The sequence below is a fragment of the Canis lupus genome, chromosome 31 (genome assembly GCF_003254725.2).
Source record: "Canis lupus dingo isolate Sandy chromosome 31, ASM325472v2, whole genome shotgun sequence".
Classification (NCBI taxonomy): Eukaryota; Metazoa; Chordata; class Mammalia; order Carnivora; family Canidae; genus Canis; species Canis lupus.
In genome coordinates, this window is record NC_064273.1 from 18,683,492 (window position 1) to 18,708,024 (window position 24,533).

Genomic DNA, 24,533 nt, shown 5'->3' on the forward strand with positions numbered 1-24,533 from the left:
AAATAAATAAATAAATAAATAAATAAATCACATCTTTAAAAAATATAAGAAAGATGTGTATGTTTTTCAGTGGACATATGGGCTGCACTCATATCTGTTATATTTTCCCTTATGAAAAATTCAAGGTCATAGGTCATGAGAATACTTAATACCAAAGTGTTTTCTGACAAGATTCTGCTAATTTACAATCTTCCCAGCATTCTCCAAAAACTCATTTGTCAAGTTTTACATACTCTCATCAAAAGTTGGAATTTCCTATCATTTGAATTTTGATTAATCTGGTATTTGGAAAAAAAAATCTGATATTTGGGTAGAAGTATCTCATGTTGGTTCTAATTTGCACTTGTTAAAGCAAAGTTAAACTAGAAACAAAGTTATACTGGAAGAAAAAGTTATACTGAAATCAAGTTTATGTTTATTGACCATTGAAATAGTACTTTTCTGAATGCCTTTTTCATTTTATTATATTTGTCTTTTTCTCATGTACGTTAGGGCTTTTAAAATATATGTTTACACAGCAACAGATACATGTATTAGAAAAATACATGTAGTTTTCAAAAAGGGATAATAATACTCATGACTTGCTTTCGTTCTCTTACTTGGGTATTTTCTTGACTGTAACCCATCTGGTTAATTTTATCTTTCACAGATAATGCCTTTGACATTCTACTTAAGAAAACTTTATCCAAAGTTACCACAAGTTTATAAAGATACTCTTTATTTCTGTAAGTTTTATTGTCTTACATTTAAGTTTTATCAAACACCTGAAATTAATTTTTGCATTGAGAATGAGTCAAAAATAAAAGGTTCATAGCTTTCAATCAAGGATAGCCAATATATCCAGTGCAAGCTATTGAAAACATCATATTTTCCCAACTGAAATGAAATGGTAACTGTTGTTAATTAGTTGACCATATTTTCAGGCTTCTGTTTCTGGATTCTCTATTCTGTTCCATTGGTTTGTCTATCCTTGCATCCCTAGCTACACAATTTTAGTTATTATAGCTTCAGTATATGCCAGCAATCTTGGTCCTGTAAATTCTGCAAATTTATTCAATATTTAAGATTATCCTTTATATTTTAGAATCTGTTTCTCAAATATCTGATTTTCAAAAAATCTTCATTGAGACTATTTTCCCCCAACAGACAATAGATACTGAACTCTGTTCAGAGTACATTTTAAGCATTGTTCAGACTTGTATGTCGTGTTTCCCCTTACAGCTAAGAGACAGTCCATACAAGATGGTCTCTATTGAATGTCAAGATATTTCTCAGGTTTCCTATGGCTTCCTGTGCTCTGTCTTGTGTTACAAGTAACTCATGGATGCTGAATATTTTGTTTCACCTTTAGGCTCCCCAAATACTACTCTCTGTAGGAATTCTTGTTCTCTTCCAGCAGAGCCTCATCTATTACTCTAACCTGCCTTGCCTTGGCTATCACCATTGCTTTTATGTTGGAGAAAACAAGAAATGGCTGAAAAGAACAACCCTTAACAAAAGATGAAAACTTGCTTTCACATTTTAATGAGTGGCTAGTCTGTGAATTTTTCTGCTTCCTTATATCATCCACTGAAAACAAAACTTTGTCCCTATTTCTATGTTTGTGTCTATCAGTTTACTATGCTTCTCTGGGCAGCAAGAATAGCTGGAAATGATGTAATCATGGCTCCCATGTCCCCTGAAACTAGAAGGGCAAGAGAAGCTATAAATAAATGGAAATATTGAATTTTCTGTTTTTAATAAAAGAAAATGGGCACAAGAAGAATACAGTATCCAGAACAAGTTTGGGATAAGGAGGAGCAAGCAATCAGTGATGAGGATGAAGAAAGTTTCTCCTGACTAAAAGAGATAAATATGCAAGAGAAAATAAAACACAAACTCTCTACCAAGTTGTATAAAGAGAAACATGAAGTGCAAATGGATCTAAGACTTAAGTCTGTTGTGTTGATGAAAGGAATCAATCTTTTACATTGCTAATTTTTTTGACATACAAGAAGAGTTTAGTTGCTAATCATGGTTCTTAGGCAGGGCCTCCACCTCCCCTCTTATCCTCTATAGCTTCCTGAGGTATCACAATGCAAATGCTTAAAGCATGACATGTGCATGTGAAGATACATGCTCTTTCTGGATACAGATCAATTTAGTTTGGAGGCTACAAATCCTATCTGACCTCATTCTCTGCATTCTGTGACCCTGTTACTCAAATCTTCACAGAGTGAGTTATTTTCTGTAGAACTGTAGACATGTGAGACAACTGCTGTATTTAATATATGCCCACCAATGAATAAAGTACTTGGTAAGGAGACTGCTCATGAGGAGCTTCCTAACTGTACATTGCATCTAAAGACTGCAAACCAACTTGGTCAAAGACCATTACTGGAAAAATCATCTGGACAGTAAGTGGTAATGAATGACTAAGTTTAAAATTGGAGATCCTGGGACACCTGGGTGGCTCTGTGATTAAGTGTCTGCCTTTGGCTCAGGGCATGATCCTGGAGTCCTGGGATCAAGTCCCACGTCAGGCTCCCTGCCTGAAGCCTGCTTCTCCTTCTGCCTGGGTCTCTGCCTGTTTGTCTCTCATGAATACATAAAATCATTTTTAAAAAATTGGAAATCCTGGGGCACCTGAGAGTCTCAACTGGTTAAGCATCTGACTCTTGGTTTTGGCTCAGGTCCCATGATCTTGAAGTGGTAAGATGAGCCCCAAATGGGGCTCCACACCCAGAGTGGGGCATCCTATGGATTCTCTCTCCCTCTGCTTCACCCCATACACTCTCTCTCTTTCCAAAATAAATAAGCAAATAAAATATAAAATCAGAGATCCTGGACACCAAAGAAAGACTAAAAGGTATATTTGAGGGAAAAGGCTTTCTAGTAAGGAAATTCAAGATTTTTATACCATTGGCTTTAAAGTTCATTTTGAAAGTTAAAAGAAATATAATTTTTAAATATTCAAATGTTATTGATAACATTAGCTTCTTACATTAACTTTTATTGCATGCACTAAGCAGTAGGATTAAGGTATATTTATTTATTTATTTATTTATTTTAAATATTTTATTTATTTATTCATGAGAATATATAGAGGAGAGAGAGAGGCAGAGACACAGGCAGAGGGAGAAGTAGGCTCCATGCAGGGAGCCCCACGTGGGACTCGATCCCGGTCTCCAGGATCACGCCCTGGGCTGAAGGAGGCTCTAAACTGCTGAGCCACTTGGGCTGCCCGAATTAAGGTTTTAAATCAACGTGTTTCTGTTTTATTATCTTCAGATTAGATATTCAGATATAAAGATAACTCAAAACTTTTCTTAAAGCACCTCAAATAAATTGAATAATTTTTTTTTTTAGATTTCTACAACCTAATTAAAAACTGAGAATATAACTCAATTAACGTCAGTGTTTCCTTGCAAATGTGAAATTAAGGCTAACTTAGTAGCAATTATCTCCTGGTATTGTGACCAATGGCATCCGGCAAAACTACATTACTTTAATGATTTAAAGTTATTAGCAGTCTCTAGTTTTATAAAGGTAGAAAACAAATGTAGACAATATCTGCTGAGCTGACTGTTGTTATTTCTACATTAGCTTCTTTCTCGCTGATTTACAATTCCTCTGTTCTCCAATATATTAAATTTGTTTTTAATGCATGTTAATTCAGATAAGGGTAATTTGTATTCTCTACAGAATTGTGTTAAGGGTTGTAAAGTATGCTCAATTGTCATAGCAAAGTACTATTAATGTGTCTGTAGGTATTTGTGTGTGTATGTGTTTGTATATATAAGTATATATACATGTATATATTTCAAATTTTCTTAAAAGAAATAAGCATTGAGAAGGCTAGCAAAGAGAAGGTACATTTTTGGTATCTCGGAAGGAGATAAAATATTTCAAGAACAGATGAACTATTTTCCACATCAATAATGGTGGGAGGGTGACTAATATTGTATCAGAAAGAAGCCCACTGGGATTTGTCAACATGGAAGCTACTGGTGATCAAAAAATAATAATCTTGGTGACAAAGGGAAGATGAAACTCAAAGTGTAGTGGTTTGAGAAGAGAAAGGGAGGTGAAAAAAAATGAGAGTAATTAAAATAACTCTTTAGAGAAGAGAAAAATCTTGTTCCTTTTACTCTCTGGCACTTTAAAAGCCTCAGACACAATGAGAGACAGTTTGGAGTAGCACAACTTGAGAAATAAAGAAGTAGATTTATTACTGATGCAGAATTTTCAGACAGACTGAAGAACTGAAGAACTGTAGTGTGTCTCTCCCAGTGCAAGGAAAGGAGTAACATTTTCTAAGACTTGTTTCTCTGTGGGGACAAGAAATTAACTTAGTAAAGGCCTCCTTTGGCTCTACTTGTACCTGACCTACACTATGTAACTTTTAAAAGAGCTTCTTTTCTTCTCTAAAATAGGCTTTAGGATTAATTTGTTCATAACTTTCCTCTATTTTTCATCTCTCAGGCTTTTCCAGGGTTGCAGAGAGAAGGAGGCAAAAGCAAAATTGATTCTGAATCAAAAAGAAACGAATGATTCTGAAAAGGAAATGTATCCAAAAGTGTATGATTTCTGACATTCCATGTCAGAGTTTGAAGGCAAAGCTGCCTACTGAGGTTAATGCTGCCTGCAGAACCCGAAGCTACCCCACACACCATCACAGCCCAGTCATACACTATACTGAATGTAGAAGTGAAATATTGTGAGAGAATTAAAGTACCACCCTGTCATGCTTCATCATCTGTTCATAAATGTCACACTTAGATTCTGAGGAGAGGGGGTGGCTGGTTAAGAGCAGAACCCAGTTTGGAGAATTTGATGTCTGTCTTCATCTGCATCCATTACTGATATGACTAAGGATTTCTGTCCACCTTGTTAGAGACAATGACAAAATCTCATTTCTAGTTTTTTATATTTTAAAGTGATATCTCAGGATTTTTTTTTTAACTTTGAAAAATAGAGGAGATATCAATGTTGCCTAGTGCTCAGGAATGAGCTGATTATTTGTCATAATACTAAACAAAAAGATAGGATCATTTAAATGGGATTTCAAATGTCTAAGAAGAATATTAGCATTCAAACTATAACTACAGTTTTTTTCTATTATCAGAGCTGATCAGTTAACAGAAATGGGTTATGAGACCCATAGCTAGGCCTTTCATTAATGCACAAAAAAGCCAAAATAATATTAATGTTTCCTCACGTGCCTAATATGCATGGAGAAAATAATATTCCAACATTGACTTCTTGTTTCTACAGTACTAAATTTTCCTAATTACATGTTGTGCTTCCATTTATTAATATCAATACAATGTGAAAAGAAAACCTAGGAAGCAAATACTGAATCCACAGTTGGTCACTGAGCAGAATCGGGGACACTAGCTCTTACATAATCAGATGGATATTTTCCAGGTCTTTCCTAATTGCACTTTGGAGCACACTTCTTACCCCTTCTTAGTGCTCTCCCGCCTCCTTGGCTGCTCCTTCTTCCTACTCTCTTTGCCTTCATCCCTGCTCGAATAGAAACTGAACCAATCTCTTTTTTTTTTAAAGATTTTATTTTATTTTGTTTTTATTTATTTATGATAGTCAAACAGAGAGAGAGAGAGAGGCAGAGACATAGGCAGAGGGAGAAGCAGGCTCCATCCACCGGGAGCCCGATGTGGGACTCGATTCCGGGTCTCCAGGATCACGCCCTGGGCCAAAGGCAGGCGCTAAACCGCTGCGCCACCCAGGGATCCCAAAACTGAACCAATCTTAATGTCATCCCCAACTTGCAATAAAGACAGATCCTGTGGATTCTATTTCCTCATAATCAAGAGTTTCACTGATTCTTTGTTTCACTATTTTGGCCCAAATTACCAAAATTTGTTGTCTGACCAACATAATTGCTGCTTTTTATTGACTTCCCCCATGGATTCACACTTTTCATAGCCACACACTGTCAATGTTGTTCGTTAGGTTTTGGTTTTTTGTTTTGTTTTACTGTCAATGGTTATGGAGTTATATTTTTTTTATCATTCCTGGGCTTATTATAGTGAAAGAGCTTCATATTTTGGAAAAAACCTTTAAATTGTCATATCTATTATTAATATAATAATCAGTGTATTTTATGGCTATGATTCCATACCATAATTTTCACTGGAAACCTTCCCAGTATCTTTTCACCCTTGTCATACATCTGTATTCATGATCTAGTCTCACAAGCATTCTTTGAGGGGAAATTAAATATGGTATGTTCTTTCTGGACTCAAGGATTGCTTTACTTACCATTTTAAATGATGTTTCTGCATTTTATATTGACTAACTCTGATTTGACATTTAAGCATTTGCTTAAATGTTACTTTATAATTAAGCATTTATTGATCTCTAAAACCAACTGAGTGGCCAGAGTATATGGACTCACAGCATGCTGTATTTTACATGTTCTAAAACTTGTAACACAGTTCATAATTTATTTGACTATCTAGCACATTGCAGTGTAATCTCTACAAAGGAAGAGGTGAGTTTGTACACAAAGTGTGTTTCCAGCACTGCTCTAGAGCATGCTGCCCAGGAGATTCAAATGATGAATTAATACATCTTGCCTTAGAATTCACTTGACTTTTGGGAGACATGAAAATGCAACTGAAATTAATTCTCCTGATGAATTAATAATCTTTATGGTTAGAAGTATCTTTTATCTTACAAAAATCTCCATTTGTTATGTGCTGGTATTATCTCAGAATAAGGTAGTTTATTAGTTTTAAAAATCAGTAACACATTTAATAGTATGTGTAAGGGCATGAAACATTCTGGAATGAACAAACCAGGTTACAGATGCTTTTTGAAATGAGCTTACATTAAAGTAGTGGGTTTAAACAATAAATAAACTCAAAAGACCAAAATAGTGAGAAATGAAAACAAAAACAAACACCAAGCTTTGAAAATAAGAAAGCAAAGGGATGAAAGAAAGAAAATAAATAACTAAATTGACATTATGGGAAACTCTGAATAAGGCTGATTCTCAGAATGTCTCATGAATTAGATGAGCCAATTCCCTCTGAAATTGTGGGGTGCCCAGGAATTTAACAATAGAATAAATTATATATCTGTAACAACAGAAAGTAGATCCATGAAAGTTTTCATTATGCCTTCACACAGGTAAATTGCCCCCTCTCCCTTTGACAGTAGACTGTGAATTTTCTCTGTGGAGAAATGAACTGAACCTGACAGACTCCTAAAAGGGCTGAGATTAAAGCTGAGATTAAACTAAGATTAAAGCTACTATACTTTAAACATGGTAATAATTATAATGTCTATCTTCAAAATAAAAGTAAGAACTCCTCCAAAGACATTACCTGCCCCCAGATATAAGAACCTATAAGAACATGGTAGCCAGGCTTAAAAATCTCACACAAGAGTCTAAAGATTCCCTCTCAAGAACACTTACCAGACTAAGAAGAAAAAAAAAAAAACTGAAAAGACACTCCCTTTATCTTTTTCTTTCTTTCTTTAAGATAACATTTGTTGTTGTTTTTTTTTAAGATTTTATTTATTCATGAGAGACACACAGAAAGAGAGAGAGGGAGAGGCAGAGACACAGGCAGAGGGAGAAGCAGGCTCCATGCAGGGAGCCTCACGTGGGACTGGATTACGAGTCTCCAGGATCACGCCCTGGGCTGAAAGTGGCACTAAACCACTGAGCCACCCAGTCTTCTTTCTTTTCTTTCTTTCTTTCTTTCTTTCTTTCTTTCTTTCTTTCTTTCTTTCTTTCTTTCTTTCTTTCTAAATTTATGTATTTATTTGAGGGGGAGAAAGCACACGAATTTTAAGAGGGGCAGAGGGAGAGAGAGAGAGAGAATCTCAAGCAGCCTCACTGAGCACTTAGCCTGTGGCCTTGGGGCTTGATTCCAGGCCCCTGAAAACATGACCTGAGCAGAAATCAAGTCTGCCACTTAAAAGACTGATCCACTCAGGTGCCCCACCACTTTCTTTTTTAAATATTCTTTCTGTAATGGACTAGAAAGATGACTCCACAAGACAAAAACCAAAACAAAACAAAAATCAGCAAATCCCATCAACCTACACAGAACTTCCAATGAGCTTATACACATAGTCTTACTCTTACATATGAGGAGAGATCCAAGACTTATCCAACATTTTTGCAAGAAACCTCTAACATAGGGTGCCTGAGTGGCTTAGTGGTTGAGCATCTGCCTTCAGTACAGGTCATGATCCCGGGATTCTGGGATTGAGTCCCACATCAGGCTCCCTACAGGGAGCCTGCTTCTCCCTCTGCCTATATCTTTGACTCTCTCTGTCTCTCATGAATAAATAAATAAGATCTTAAAAAAATAAAAACAGGCAGAAACCCCTAACATAAAGCACAGATAACAAAACAAGTGGACCCATAAAAGGAATTCAAGGAACAGAAAAAAGCAAAAGAATTGGTAATTAAATAACATTAACATCCTGAAGAAGAGAATATTTATTAGACAGATAATCTCTGCAAAACAGTAGTAAACTCTACAAAGGGACAGTAAGAAAGACTTGCATAAGACTTTCTCCGAGTAATAAACAAACTTGCTAAACTAGCTGAAAGTACTGAGAGCAGAGTTATACATCTTGTGAAAAATTTTGGTATTTTTTATTTCAGATGCATGAAGAATTAGGCAAACAAAATAAGTCTAATTATTAATTCTAGGGAAAACACAAATTATACATGTAAGGGAATAAAATCATAACAGAGTAGATTTGCATCTATAGGTAGTAATTACTTACCAGATCTTTATAATGTTAACATGTAATACTGAAGTAGCATGAAATTATAATATGATTATAATATCAAATATATTGGGAAGAGTGTACATGTGAGGTCAGATACAAGGGAGTTACCTGTATTTTTTCTCAGTAGGAATCCCTAGTTACCCTTAGTAAAAATATTTCAAAAGAGGTAAACCAAAACATGTAAACATATTATTTTTGAGAAATGGAGACAAATTCACAAAGAGTAACTAGAGACTATCAAGCCTTTGCCTCTGGATAAAGGGAATCAGAATGGTAAGGGATGTGAGAGCCCTGAGCTTTTCCCTTATCTGTTGGGTAGAATTCTTTTTTAACTATTAAAATTTGTATGTCTCATACTAATGCTATAAACAAAGGAAACTACCTCATGCCCAGGTATTCAAAAAAGCCTTGTATACAGAAGCATATCATGACAAGCTTTACACTAATCCTAAGTAAATACATGATTACTCAGTACTCCGGTAAGGGAATTAATGAGAATTCTGTTTGAATACGTAAGTTGGAAGTTTTGTATATTTATTTCCCTGAAATTATTTTTGATAATTAATAAGTGACAATTAAGATTCTAAAACAGCTGTTTTTATTAAGATATAGTTTATATCTATATACATATAAAAGAGGGATGAAGTGAGTAAAATGAGTATGCTTTTCCTAATACAATAATTTACATGTAGTTATTTTCAATTCTAATGCTAGTATCATGGAAGCATGCATAACATGGTCCTTGGAGTATAAATGAAGTCATTCTAAACAAGATAACTTATTTCCTTTGTTCTCTAAGAACTAGCAGAACACTCAGATATACTAAAACACATTAGAAAAAAAACAAGTTCGGGTTCTTTTTAGATTTATTTACTTATTTATTTTCAGAGAGAGAGAGCTCAAGCAGACTCCATTCTGAGAGCAGAGTCCAATGCAGGGCTTGATCCCATGATTCCAAGTTCACGACCTTAGATGAAATCAAGAGTTGACACTTAAATGACTGAACTACTCAGGTGCCTTGAAAAAAACAAGCTTTACTCAATGTTTGTGAATAAAATACAGTAGGTTTTATTATAATTTGTGCAATTCTAATTCTAATTTTTATTTTAATAGGACAATTTAAAGAAGACAAAGATAATTTAAAGACATAAAAATAGTATTGGCAAAGAGGTAGTAAGTTTGATCTATATGACCAAATTGCATACTGTTATTAAAAATCAGTGTTCAAACTTAAGGATTTGGGGAAAGTTTCATAACACAGAACTGAATAATTAAACAATCAACGTAATGAGAAAACTTCATTAATTATTTCAAAAAATATGAAGTATTTGAAATATTCTGTATTTGCTAACCAGTTCCATTGGATGCAAAACTAAACATTTTTTGAAAAATTACTTCATTAGATATTGCATCTTGTGTCTCTCTGATGACTCATTCAAGACTCAAACACAGTAAAGGATATGGCTATCATTTTGTGATTTTTTTTAATGCCTGTTGCCATTATTCACTCTATCATACAACTTCATTATACAACTTCCTTTTGCCCATCAGAATTGTGTTTTCTATTTCTTCACAATAGTATTGAGTTACATAAAGTTATTGACTAACTACAAGTTTTTATCAATTCTCAAGGTACTACCAAAGTGATATTACAGGAATTCTAGTAGTAAAAAGGAATTAAATGCCAATGGCTATAAATCACTGAGAGACTCAGATTATCAAGTGAGAGATATCCCTCTATATGAAATAAAACACCAAGTAAGAGAAAGATAAGGAAAGAATTTGAGAACTAGGAAATCCAGTATCTATTATAATATTCAGAGAGAAAAGAAAGAAACCAAAATAAAGGGCATTATCATAAAATGGTACGCCTTTAAGTGAAGAGAGTTGAAATTTAAAAACATATATACATGTTCATTTTTATATTAAATTTCTATATTATATGTGTGTGTGTTCAGATACAAATGCTTTTTTAAAAATAAGTAAATCACAATCTGAAGGAAAAATCTTGCACCAAACAATGTGTAAAGAGTGGGAAGAAAGATTATTTGATTTAATGCAATGTTAGAAAGTGAATGTGTAGTTTTTTATCACAAAAGCCAACATGGAATTAAACCATAAATTTATATCGAAGGACGCCTGGGTGGCTTAGTGGTAGAGCATCTGCCTTCAGCTCAGGGCGTGATCCCAGGGTTTTGGGATTGAGTCCCACATCCCGCAGGAAGCCTGCGTCTCCCTCTGTCTGTGTTTCTGCCTCTCTTTTTTTTTTTTTTTTTTTTTTATGATAGTCTCACAGAGAGAGAGAGAGGCAGAGACACAGGCAGAGGGAGAAGCAGGCTCCATGCAACAGGAGCCTGATGTGGGATTCGATCCCGGGTCTCCAGGATCACACCCTGGGCCAAAGGCAGGCGCCAAACCGCTGTGCCACCCAGGGATCCCTGTGTTTCTGCCTCTCTTTCTGTGTCTCTCATGAATAAATAAATAAACCCTTTTTTAAAAATAAATAAAATCTTAAAAAAATAAAGTTCCTTCAAATATAAGGAATGAACAGATGCAAAAGACATTTATCAAGGAGACCAAACTACTTCCTTTCCCCATATTTTAGGGATACATTAATAAGAGGATATGGATACACAAGGCTAATAAGGTCCAGATATAAGTAGTACACAACCTCCAGAGCAATACTGAATGGGGAAATCTTGGCTAAAGTAAGAGAAGAGACAAAAAGTCTTTATATGATTTGTATGAATATATAAATACTGGCCAGAGCTTTTGAGATCTGACATGATATTATAGACTTGATGCTTTTGTCATTGACTTTGGACAAGTTATGTTTTCTAACAAATCATGGAATTATATAATTTTATTGCTTTGATCCTCTTAATAATATATCTACATTAATTTATAGTAATATGCATTGGAAATCATCAACTAGGAAAAAGTAGACCTGTAGAAGAACTACACATGAATTCAGAGTGATTACTATTTTATCTTAGGTGTACGGTCCTAGGCCAGATGGAATATACTCAGTTTTTCTTGCATCCAATCATTAGTACAACTAAATACCCTGAAAATAATTCCAATGGTAACCATAAAAGGTCACTGAGATGTGAAAAGAGAAAGGCAAATGGCTAGCAAGCTCAAGGCTTGAAGCATGAGACTGTGGTGGTTTTCCTGTTTTTGTTTGTTTTGTTTTATCTCCCATTTTATCTTCCATGTTCACAAAATTAAGCCTGAGGGAGTACTTTAATCCAGAGAAACCACCAAAAATAAACAAAATTCAAAAGAAAAAAAAATAAAACCTGGTGCCATAAAACATCTAAGAGAAAAAAGTGTGACTTGGTCTGAGCAATGCTTTTTTGGATTTGTCATAAAAAAACAGAAACAACAAAAACAAAAATCAATGAGTAGAGACTACATCAAATTAAAAAGCTCTGCACAGCAAAAGAAACGATCAACAAATGAAAAGATAACCTGCAGAATGGGAGACAATTTTTGTAAGCCATATATCCAACAAGGAGTTAATATACAAAATATGTAATGAACTTATACAACTCAGTAACACACACACACGATCTGATTTTAAAAAATGAGCAGAGGACCTAAACAGATGTTTCTTTTTCCAAAGAAGACATCCAAATGCCAAACAAGTACATGAAAGGATGCTCAATATCACTAACCCTCAGGGAAATGGCAATCAAACCATAATGAGGTATTGCCTCACGCCTTAGGATGGTTATCATCAACAAGAACAGATAAGTATTGTTCAGGATATGGAAATAAGGGAACACTTGTGAACTGTTAGTGGAAATGTAAATTGGTACAGCCACTATGGAAAATAGCATGGAATTTCCTTAAAACATAAAAACAGAATACTGAATTCATATATGCATTCCTATGTTCATTGTAACATCATTAACAATAGCCAAGATAGGTAAACTTAAGTGTCCATCAAGGGATGAATGGATAAAGATATATACTATATTATTATATTATATTAGTTATGTTATATATAAATATATATATTGTTCCATAATATATATGTGTGTATATATATATACTTTAGATATTTCATACTTTATATATGATGGAATAATATTCAGCTATGAGAAAGAAAGAAATCTTGCCATTTCTAAAACATGGATGAACCTTGAAGACACTATGCTAAGTGAGTTAAGTAAGACAGAGAAAGACAAATACTGTGTGATATTACACATATGTAGAATCTAAAAAGCTGAACTCATAAAAGCAAGAGTGGAATGGTTGTTACCAGAGGCTGGGGGTGGGATAAATGGGGATATTTTGTTTAAAGGTATAAACCAGAAATGAGTAAATAAATAAGTCATGGGGATCTAATGTACACCATAGTAATTATAGTCAATAATACTGTATTATAAAATTCAAACTTGTTAAGAGCCTAGATCTTATTTGTTCCCATCACACACACAAAATAATAATTAGGTGATGTGATAGAGATGTTAGCTAATGCTATGATGATAATCTCATTACAATTTGTAAAAAACATATCAATAAAAATGTACATTTTAAACTTACACAATGCAGTATCAATTATATCGAAATAAAAATAAATTTAAAAAGAAACAAAACAAACATAACAAAGCCAATAAAAACCAAGTCTCTTTGGCCTAAGTACTAGAATTAAAAAAAAAAAAAAAAAAAAAAAAAGCCCAGTAGAGATATAGAAAAAGAATGTATCTTATGACCATATATAGTAATGACTATGGGCCTGATCTTCCCATAGAGATTGGTGCCAGCAGAGCCTGGCTGGGCTGATCTATCCTATGCGTCACAGGCACCAGCAGAGGTCTACTACTGTCAAATACAACATCAGCTGCATCAAGTTAGGTCAATGCCTTATTTATACCACACTCACTAGCAGCTCTAGACTCCATCAAGCTGAAGTTTTAAGGTCAGTGTAGTCAAAGCAGGCCAATTCATCCTCTGCTATAAGTAAGATGGCCATGTCAGTGTCCTGAGGAGCAACCTGTTCCCTATCCAATACTTAGTGAATGTTGTAGGCCTGATCCCTGACCACCGGAGAGCCACTAAACCATACCTCATTTTATAGTAAACAGAAATAGACAAGCACCTTAAACTCAATATGAATTATCATAGGTCTCATTTTCTCTGCCCCACCATCCTATGGCACCTGAAGCAAATAAGGTCTAGCATCTCCTAGTAGTAAGAGTTAAACTTGGCTCAGTGCCCCATGGCTGTCCACATGATGACATAAATATCTACATCTAGCTACTCATGGCCACCCACCCAACACCAGAAGATCATCCAAGCCAGATATTTCTTTTTTTTTCTTCTTTTTTTATTTATTATTTATGATAGTCACAGAGAGAGAGAGAGAGAGAGAGAGAGAGAGAGGCAGAGACATAGGCAGAGGGAGAAGCAGGCTCCAAGCACCGGGAGCCCGATGTGGGATTCGATCCCGGGTCTCCAGGATCGTGCCCTGGGCCAAAGGCAGGCGCCAAACCGCTGCGCCACCCAGGGATCCCCAAGCCAGATATTTCTATACCTTCTCTCCCACTCATGTCAGGAGGCAACTGGAATAGTTGTTTTTCTCTTCTGAGGGCACCAACACAGACATAGCGAGAAGTTACAGGAATCCAGTGGCTGGAGAACAGGCCAGGGAATTTGCTCTCTGTTCTCCAAAAACCCACTTCCTCTCCCTTCCCCCAAACAATACCTGGTGGCCAAGGAAAGCACCTTCCCACCAACATAGTTGGAACTAGAATAGACCCCAGTAGGTGCTCCCGAGAAGCCCTAAGAGCAAAGCTAACTAGAATAACATTCCCAGGCCTCAGAATGCTGAATTAGAATTCTAACCTATAAAAATATTACAAAACCTACACATTAAACCTACTCAAGGAGACCTGTACAGTAGAATTAAAAGAGAATCCCGAATAGGGGGCAAGATGGTGGAAGAGTAGGATCCCCAAGTCACGGGTCCCCACCAAATTACCTAGATAACCTTCAAATCATCCTGAAAACCTACAAATTCGGCCTGAGATTTAAGATAGAACAGCTGGAACGCTACAGTGAGAAGAGTTGAGCTTCTACCAAGGTAGGAAGACGGGGAAAAAGAAATAAAGAAACAAAAGGCCTCCGAGGGGGAGGGGCCCCACGAGGAGCCGGGCTGAGGCGGGGGCGAGTGTCCCCAGGACAGGAGAGCCCCGTCCCGGAGAAGCAGGAGCTGCACCGACCTTCCCGGGGGAAAGGGGCTCGCAGGGAGCTGGAGCAGGACCCAGGAGGGACGGGGATGCCCTCGGGCTCCCTGGGACACTAACAGACACCTGTGCCCCGGGAGAGTGCGCCGAGCTCCCTAAGGGCTGCAGCGCACACGGGGGACCCGGAGCAGCTCGGGGGGGCTCGGGGGCGGCTCCGCAGAGGGGGCTGCGGGGCGGGAGCAGCTCGGGGGGCTCGGGGGGCGTCTCCGCGGAGGGGGCTGCGGGCCGGGAGCTCGAATCCAACAGCGCAGGCCTCGGGGCACAGGGCGCTGGGACACAGCCCAGGATCCGGCCTCCCCCGGGACAGGCAGAGGCCGGGAGGGCCCAGGACGGCGAGGACGCTCCTGCCCCGAGCTGAGCAGATCAGGGGCCCCGCCCCGGAGCCTCCAGGCCCTGCAGACGGAGAGCTCTGGAGTTACTGCAGGAGCTGACTCCAGGGCTGCAGAGCTGGCCCCACCACTGCGGTGGTTCCTCCTGGGGCCTCACGGGGTAAACCCCCACTGAGCCTCACAGTGGCCTCACTGGATAAACAGCTTAAACATCTTTCACTGAGCCCTGCACCAGGCAGGGGACTAAGCAGCTCCCCCAAGTGCTCACACATGAAAATCAGCACAGCAGGCCCCTCCCCAAGAAGACCAGCTAGACGGACAGGGGAAAAACAACTTATTGACCAAGCAGCACTGGAAAGTTCCAGGGGAAGTTGAGGAACTTATAGTATACAGAATCAGAGGTTACTCCCCTTTATTTTTTGTTTTTTATTTCTGTTTTCTTCTCCCCCCCTTTCCTTTTTCTTTTTTCTTTTCTTCTCTTTTTTTTTTCTTTTTTTCTCTTTCTCTTCTTGTTTTTTTCTTCTTCTTTCCTTCTTTCTCTTCTCTTTTTTTCTCCTTTTCCCAATACAACTTGCTTTTGGCCACTCTGCACTGAGCAAAATGACTAGAAGGAAAGCCTCACCTCAAAAGAAAGAATCAGAAACAGTCCTCTCTCCCACAGAGTTACAAAATCTGGATTACAATTCAATGTCAGAAAGCCAATTCAGAAGCACTATTATACAGCTACTGGTGGCTCTAGGAAAAAAGCATAAAGGACTCAAGAAACTTCATGACTGCAGAATTTAGATGTAATCAGGCAGAAATTAAAAATCAATTAAATGAGATGCAATCCAAACTGGAGGTCCTAACAACGAGGGTTAACCAGGTGGAAAAACGAGTGAGTGACATAGAAGACAAGTTGATGGCAAAGAGGGAAACTGAGGAAAAAAGAGACAAACAATTAAAAGATCATGAGGATAGATTAAGGGAAATAAGTGACAGCCTGAAGAAGAAAAATCTACGCTTAATTGGGGTTCCTGAGGGCACCAAAAGGGACAGAGGTCCAGAATATGTATTTGAACAAATCATAGCTGAAAACTTTCCTAATCTGGGAAGGGAAACAGGCATTCAGATCCAGGAAATAGAGAGATTCCCCCCTAAAATCAATAAAAACCATTCAACACCTCGACATTTAATAGTGAAACTTGCAAATTCCAAAGATAAAGAGAAGATCCTTAAAGCAGCAAGCAGACAAGAAATACCTAACTTATATGGGGAGGAATATCGGATTAACAGCAGACCTCTCCACAGAGGCCTGGCAGGCCAGAAAGGGCTGGCAGGATATATTCAGGGTCCTAAATGAGAAGAACATGCAACCAAGAATACTTTATCCAGCAAGGCTCTCATTCAGAATAGAAGGAGAGATAAAGAGCTTCCAAGACAGGCAGGAACTGAAAAACTGTGTGACCACCAAACTAGCTCTGCAAGAAATTTTAAGGGGGACTCTTAAAATTCCCCTTTAAGAAGAAGTTCAATGGAACAATCCACAAAAACTGGGATTGAATAGGTATCATGATGACACTAAACTCATATCTTTCAATAGTAACTATGAACGTGAACGGGCTTAATGACCCCATCAAAAGGCGCAGGGTTTCAGACTGGATAAAAAGCAGGACCCATCTATTTGCTGTCTACAAGAGATGCATTTTAGACATAAGGACACCTACAGCCTGAAAATAAAAGGTTGGAGAACCATTTACCATTCAAATGGTCCTCAAAAGAAAGCAGGGGTAGCCATCCTTATATCAGATAAACTAAAATTTACCCCGAAGACTGTAGTGAGAGATGAAGAGGGACACTATATCATACTTAAAGGATCTATCCAACAAGAGGACTTAACAATCCTCAATATATATGCCCTGAATGTGGGAGCTGCCAAATATATCAATCAATTACTAACCAAAGTGAAGAAATACTTAGATAATAATACACTTATACTTGGTGACTTAAACTAGCACTTTCTACACCTGATAGGTCTTCTAAACACAACATCTCCAAAGAAACAAGAGCTTTAAATGATACACTGGACCAGATGGATTTCACAGATATCTAGAGAACTTTATGTCCAAATGCAAACGAATACACATTCTTCTCAAGTGCACATGGAACTTTCTCCAGAATAGACCACATACTGGGTCACAAATCAGTTCTGAACCGATACCAAAAGATTGGGATCATCCCCTGCGTATTCTCAGACCATAATGCCTTGAAATTAGAACTATATCACAACAAGAAGTTTGGAAGGACCTCAAACACGTGGAGGTTGAGGACCATCCTGCTAAAAGACGAATGGGTCAACCAGGAAATTAAGAAAGAATTAAAAAGATTCATGGAAACTAAGGAGAATGAAGATACAAACGTTCAAAATCTTTGGGATGCAGCAAAGCAGTGGTAAGGGGGAAATACATCGCAATACAAGCATCCATTCAAAAACTGGAAAGAACTCAAATACAAAAGCTAACTTTACACATAAAGGAGCTAGAGAAAAAACAGCAAATAGATCTTACACCCAGCAGAAGAAGAGAGTTAATAAGGATTCGAGCAGAACTCAATGAAATCGAGACCAGAAGAACTGTGGAACAGATCAACAAAACCAGGAGTTGGTTCTTTGAAAGAATTAACAAGATAGATAAACCATTAGCCAGCCTTATTAAAAAGAAGAGAGAGAAGACTCAAATTAATAAAATCATGAATGAGAAAGGAGAGATCACTACCAACACCAAGGAAATACAAACGATTTTAAAAACATATTATGAACAGCTATACACCAATAAATTAGGCAATCTAGAAGAAATGGACACATTTCTGGAAAACCACAAACTACCAAAACTGGAACAGGAAGAAATAGAAAACCTGAACAGGCCAATAACCAGGGAGGAAATTGAAGCAGTCATCAAAAACCTCCCAAGACACAAAAGTCCAGGGCCAGATGGCTTCCCTGGGGAATTCTATCAAACGTTTAAAGAGGAAACCATACCTATTCTACTAAAACTGTTTGGAAAGATAGAAACAGTTGGTGTAAAAACTCCATCTCCAAACTTGTTCTATGAGGTCAGTATCACCTTAATTCCAAAACCAGACAAATACCCCACCAAAAAGGAGAATTATAGACCAATATCCCTGATGAACCTGGATGCAAAAATTCTCAACAAGATACTAGCCAATAGGATACAACAGTACATTAAGAAGATTATTCACCATAACCAAGTAGGATTTATCCCCAGGATGCAAGGCTGGTTCAACACTCATAAAACAATCAATGTGATTCATCATATCAGCAAGAGAAAAAACAAGAACCATTTGATCCTTTCAATAGATGCAGAGAAAGCATTTGACAAAATACAGCATCCATTCCTGATCAAAACTCTTCAGAGTGTAGGGATAGAGGGAACATTCCTCGACATCTTAAAAGCCATCTACGAAAAGCCCACCGCAAATGTCATTCTCAATGGGGAAGCACTGGGAGCCTTTCCCCTAAGATCAGGGACAAGACAGGGATGTTCACTCTCACCACTGCTATTCAACATAGTACTGGAAGTCCTAGCCTCAGCAATCAGACAACAAAAAGACATTAAAGGCATTCAAATTGGCAAAGAAGAAGTCAAACTCTCCCTCTTTGCCGATGACATGATACTCTACATAGAAAACCCAAAAGCCTCCACCCCAAGATTGCTAGAACTCATACAGCAATTTGGTAGCATGGCAGGATACAAAATCAATGCCCAGAAATCAGTGGCATTTCTATACACTAACAATGAGACCGAAGAAAGAGACATTAAGGAGTCAATCCCATTTATAATTGCACCCAAAAACATAAGATACCTAGGAATAAACCTAAACAAAGAGGTAAGGGACCTATACCCTAAAAACTATAGAACACTTCTGAAAGAAATTGAGGAAGACACAAAGAGATGGAAAAACATTCCATGCTCATGGATTGGCAGAATTAATATTGTGAAAATGTCAATGATACCCAGGGCAATTTACACGTTTAATGCATTCTCTATCAAAATACTATGGACTTTCTTCAGAGAGTTGGAACAAATTATTTTAAGTTTTGTGTGGAATCAGAAAAGACTCTGAATAGCCAGGGGAATTTTCAAAAAGAAAACCATGGCTCGGGGCATCATAATGCCAGATTTCAGGTTGTGCTACAACCTGTGGTCATCAAGACAGTGTGGTACTGGCACAAAAACAGACACATAGATCAATGGAACTGAACAGAGAATTCAGAAGTGGACCCTCAACTTTATGGTCAACTAGTATTCGACAAAGGAGGAAAGACTATCCACTGGAAAAAAGACAGTCTCTTCAATAAATGGTGCTGGGAAAATTGGACATCCACATGCAGAAGAATGAAACTAGACCACTCTCTTGCACCATACACAAAGATAAACTCAAAATGGATGAAAGATCTAAATGTGAGACAAGATTCCATCAAACTCCTTAGGAAAACACAGGCAACACCCTTTTTGAACTCGGCCACAGTAACTTCTTGCAAGATACATCCATGAAGGCAAAAGAAACAAAAGCAAAAATGAACTATTGGGACTTCATCAAGATAAGAAGCTTTTGCACAGCAAAGGATACAGTCAACTAAAAGACAACCTACAGAATGGGAGAAGATACTTGCAAATGATGTATCAGATAAAGGGCTAGTTTCCAAGATCTATAAAGAACTTCTTAAACTCAACACCAAAGAAACAAACAATCCAATCATGAAATGGGCAAAAGACATGAATAGAAATCTCACAGAAGAAGACATAGACATGGCCAACATGCACATGAGAAAATGCTTGGCATCACTTGCCATCAGGGAAATACAAATCAAAACCACAATGAGATCCCACCTCACACCAGTGAGAATGGGGAAAATTAACAAGGCAGGAAATCACAAATATTGGAGAGGATGCGGAGAAAAGGGAACCCTCTTACATTGTTGGTGGGAATGTGAACTGGTTCATCCCCTCTGGAAATCTGTGTGGAGGTTCCTCAGAGTTAAAAATAGATCTGCCCTACCACCCAGCAATTGTGCTGCTGGGGATTTACCCCAAAGATACAGATGCAGTGAAACTCCAGGCCACCTGCACCCCGATGTTTCTAGCAGCAATGTCCACAATAGCCAAACTGTGGAAGGAGCCTCGGTGTCCATCGAAAGATGAATGGTTAAATAAGATGTGGTCTATGTATACATTGGAATATTACTCAGCCTTTAGAAACGACAAATACCCACCATTTGCTTTAACGTGGATGGAACTGGAGGTTATTATGCTGAGTGAAATAAGTCAATCGGAGAAGGACAAACATTATATGGTCTCATTCATTTGGGGAATATAAAAAATAGTGAAAGGGAATAAAGGGGAAAGGAGAAAAAATAAGTGGGAAATATCAGAAAGGGAGACAGAACATGAAAGACTCCTAACTCTGGGAAACGAATTAGGGTTGGTGGAAGGGGAGGTGGGCAGGGTGTGGGAGTGACTGGGTGGCAGGCACTGATGTGGGCACTTGACGGGTTGAGCACTGGGTGTTATTCTGTATGTTGACAAATTGAATAGCAATAAAAAATAAATTTATTAAACAAAAGAGAATCCCATCTCCTAAAATAATTTCAAAACATCAAGGATATCATAAATAGCCAACTGTAATACCAAGAACCATTAAATTACAAGTGGAATGTGGAAAAATAGTCAACTGATACCCATACTGAAATGAATCACATAGGTCGGGTAATGGAACTACCTGACAAATATTTCAAAGCAGCCACAATAAGGTTATTTCAACAATTACAAATTCCATTAAAAAAATAAAAACAGTAGACAATACCCTAAAGATATTAAAATTATATATATATACACATATATATTATATACATATGATATATATAAGATATAATATTATATATAATGTGTATAATTTTACATCTTATATATACATAATTAAAATTATATATATACACATGTATAAAGATTATATCAAAAATTATACAACTGAAAATAAAGTAATTTATAAAAAAAAAAAAAGACTCATTGAATGGGCTCCATAGCAGAGTGGAGATGACAGGAAAGAATCTATGAACTTCTGAGGAAAAATCAACAGAATATACTCAATCTGAACATCAGAGAGAAAACAGATGAAAGAAGAAGGAAGGAAAGAAATAACAAATCCTTAGGAATATGTGGGTCTGAAAGAGTAAATCTCACATTTTATTGTTTGTATTACTGGCATCACAGGATAGTAAGAGAAAAAAATGAGGCTGAAAAGTTATTAAGAGAAGAGCTCAAAACTTGGCGTATTTGGCAAACGACATAAACCTAGAGATTCATGAACCTGAGAAAATCCACATAAAATAAGCCCAAATATATCTGTGCCATGCTATTTTATCATTAAAACTTTTGAAAAATAAGGATAAAGACAAAATCCTGAAAATGGCAAGTGAATAATGATCTTATAAAATAAAGACAAAAACAGTAGTACAATGGTTTACAGGGACTGAAAATAAGAGAACCATCAACCCCAAATTTTATACCCAGAAAAAATATTATTCAGGAATAAAACAGAAATCAGGCATTCTCAAACAGAGGTATGGAGGGAGGGAGAGAAGTGTTACAAAGAGATGTATCCATCATCATTAATGGCTACAAGAATCTTTCAAAACAGAAAGGAAATAACAGAAGCTCATAATGTCAAAAAATGGAATAAGTAGAGGTGAAGAGAAAAAATTTTTCTTCTTCTTACGATTTTCTTATATTACATTAGTTTTTTGAAGCTAACACTCTAAGATTTAATGTGGTACCCACTGAAAATAAAGGAAATATTTAGGAAAATTATATTTTTTCAATGAATAGGGTAAAGGGACATAAGTGAAAGTAGGGATTTGATATTTCATTGGAGAATAAAACAGTATGCTTTGCAGTATACTATAGGGTGTGATGTTACAAACATAAACTGTAACACCCAGAGCAACAAATAAATATACTTAAATATACTATAAGCAAATCAAGACAGAATCTTAAAAATGTCTATGTAACCTAAAGGAAGGTGAGAGAGAGAGAGAGAGAGAAACAGAGAGAGAGGGAGAGAGAATACTGAGAAACAGATGACAAATAAAATAAAAAATTGAGAGCAAACACCTCTATACTCAACATTTTTTAAAAATCCAGTTAGAAAATGGGCAAAAGACATGAGATGTTTCACTGATGAGAATCTATGGATGGCAAATAAGCACAGGAAAAGGTGTTCAACAGCTTTGATCACTAGATAAATGCTAATTAAAATCAGGTTATCAACACATACCTACGAAATGGTTTATAACTGTGATAATATCAAATGGGGATCTGGTGTAACTGGATCACATGCATTTCTGGTGGGCTGGAAAAAAATGGTACAGCTACTCTAGAAAACTATTGGGCAGTTTTTTTTTCTAAAATAAAAATTGGTCCAAGTCCCTGCTCTGCAGTGTCAGGCAAACTTGGACCCAAGCTCAAGCTTGGTAATAAACCCTCATGTACTTGCATCAGTGTCAGCTCCTTGGTGGTTTCTTGGATTTTCAGTATTGGGCACAACACAATTGTGTTGGGCACAATTTGGGGGCTCGTCCAGGATCTGAGAGACCCCCAGAACCCCATCCGGAGGGTTTCACGCCTGGTGAGTGCACTCAACTTTTTCCACCTTTTGTGCGCATATTCCCTGAGAACTCTATACTGCATTTTTACCTGTAGGAATTCCAATCTGTATTAGGTCGACATTGGTTTAGGTGGAAGCGCTGGCAGGCCGTCAACCGGGGGTCTTGGGAGACATCCCTTGCCCCTGCCAGGAGGATGGAAGTCCTTATCTGTAAGGAGGGCCGACTGCCAGCCCTTTCATCTGTTTTGTGTCTGCGGCCGCACTGGAATATTTGTCTGTGTTACTGTGTCCTTGTTAATCGTCATATTTGTCTGTGTCTTGGTGTGGATTGGGGACATAATGGGGCAGACACAAACCACTCCCCTGTCTCTTATGCTCTCTCACTTCTCTGATGCTAGGGAAAGAGCTCATAATCTGAGCACAGACATATGGAAAGGGAAATTTCAAATTTACTGCATATCAGAATGGCCAACTTTGAAGTGGGATGGCCCCGTGAAGGAACTTTCCACCTCCCTATTATCTTACAGGTTAAGGCCGTGATCTTCATGGACAAGCTGGATGGCCACCCTGACCAGGTGCCCTATATCCCGGTCTGGCAGGACATGATCGAGAATACCCCTCCTTGGATAAAACCATTTTTACCCCCCAAAGCAGGACCTGCCAACATTCTAGCCCTGCAGAAAGCCAAAGACCAACTCTAAGACCATAGCGCCCCTTTAATGGGTCTTGCAGGATTCCTCTCTGGAGGACCTAATTCTCCTGCCGCCCTACCAGGCACCCCCTCTCCCTTCCACCCACCCACATCAGAGGCACTGGGGGCTGCAGAAGGGGCTCCACCCCTCCCTGACAAGGGAATTCCTGTGGGCGGGCCAGCAGCGGGGATGCGCGGAGGGACCCAGGGGGTGGCCCCACAGGGTGGCCGCACCTCCAAATGCCAGGCCGGCCAACTCTACCCCCCATCCCCTCCCCGCCATGCCCCCCCCCCATGAGACTGGTGGACAGCCAATGTTATATTGGCCATTCTCCACCAGTGATTTATATAATTGGAAAACCCAAAATGCAAAGTTCTCTGATAATCTGAAAGATCGAATTGGGCTTTTAGATACTGTTCTCTTTACCCACCAGCCTACTTGGGATGACTGCCGACAGCTCTTGCAGGTTCTCTTCACCACAGAAGAGAGAGAAGGAATTCAGGTAGAAGCCTGGAAGTCTGTCCTGGGAGAGGACAGACAGCCGACTCAAAACCCAGACCTCATAAACACTGCCTTCCCCTTATCCTGCCCCACCTGGGACTACAACTCAGGTGAAGGTAAGGAGAGACTCCGGGTCCACTGCCAGACTCTAATGGCAGGTCTCACAGCTCCCACACACAAGCCTACCAATCTGGCCAAAGTATAATATGTAAGACAGGTAAGGATGAGAGTCCAGCAGACTTCTTAGAGGCTTTTAGACAGTACACCCCTATGAACTCAGAAGCCCCAGAAACAAAGGCCACAATTGTCATGGCTTTTGTTAACCA

At 38.0% G+C, this 24,533-nt stretch overlaps 1 pseudogene; it reads left to right on the forward strand.

The window, feature by feature from the left end:
- The first annotated feature begins 1,500 nt into the window (after window positions 1-1,500).
- Window positions 1,501-23,715, forward strand: LOC112661648 (protein downstream neighbor of Son-like; annotated as a pseudogene).
- Window positions 23,716-24,533: the final 818 nt, after the last annotated feature.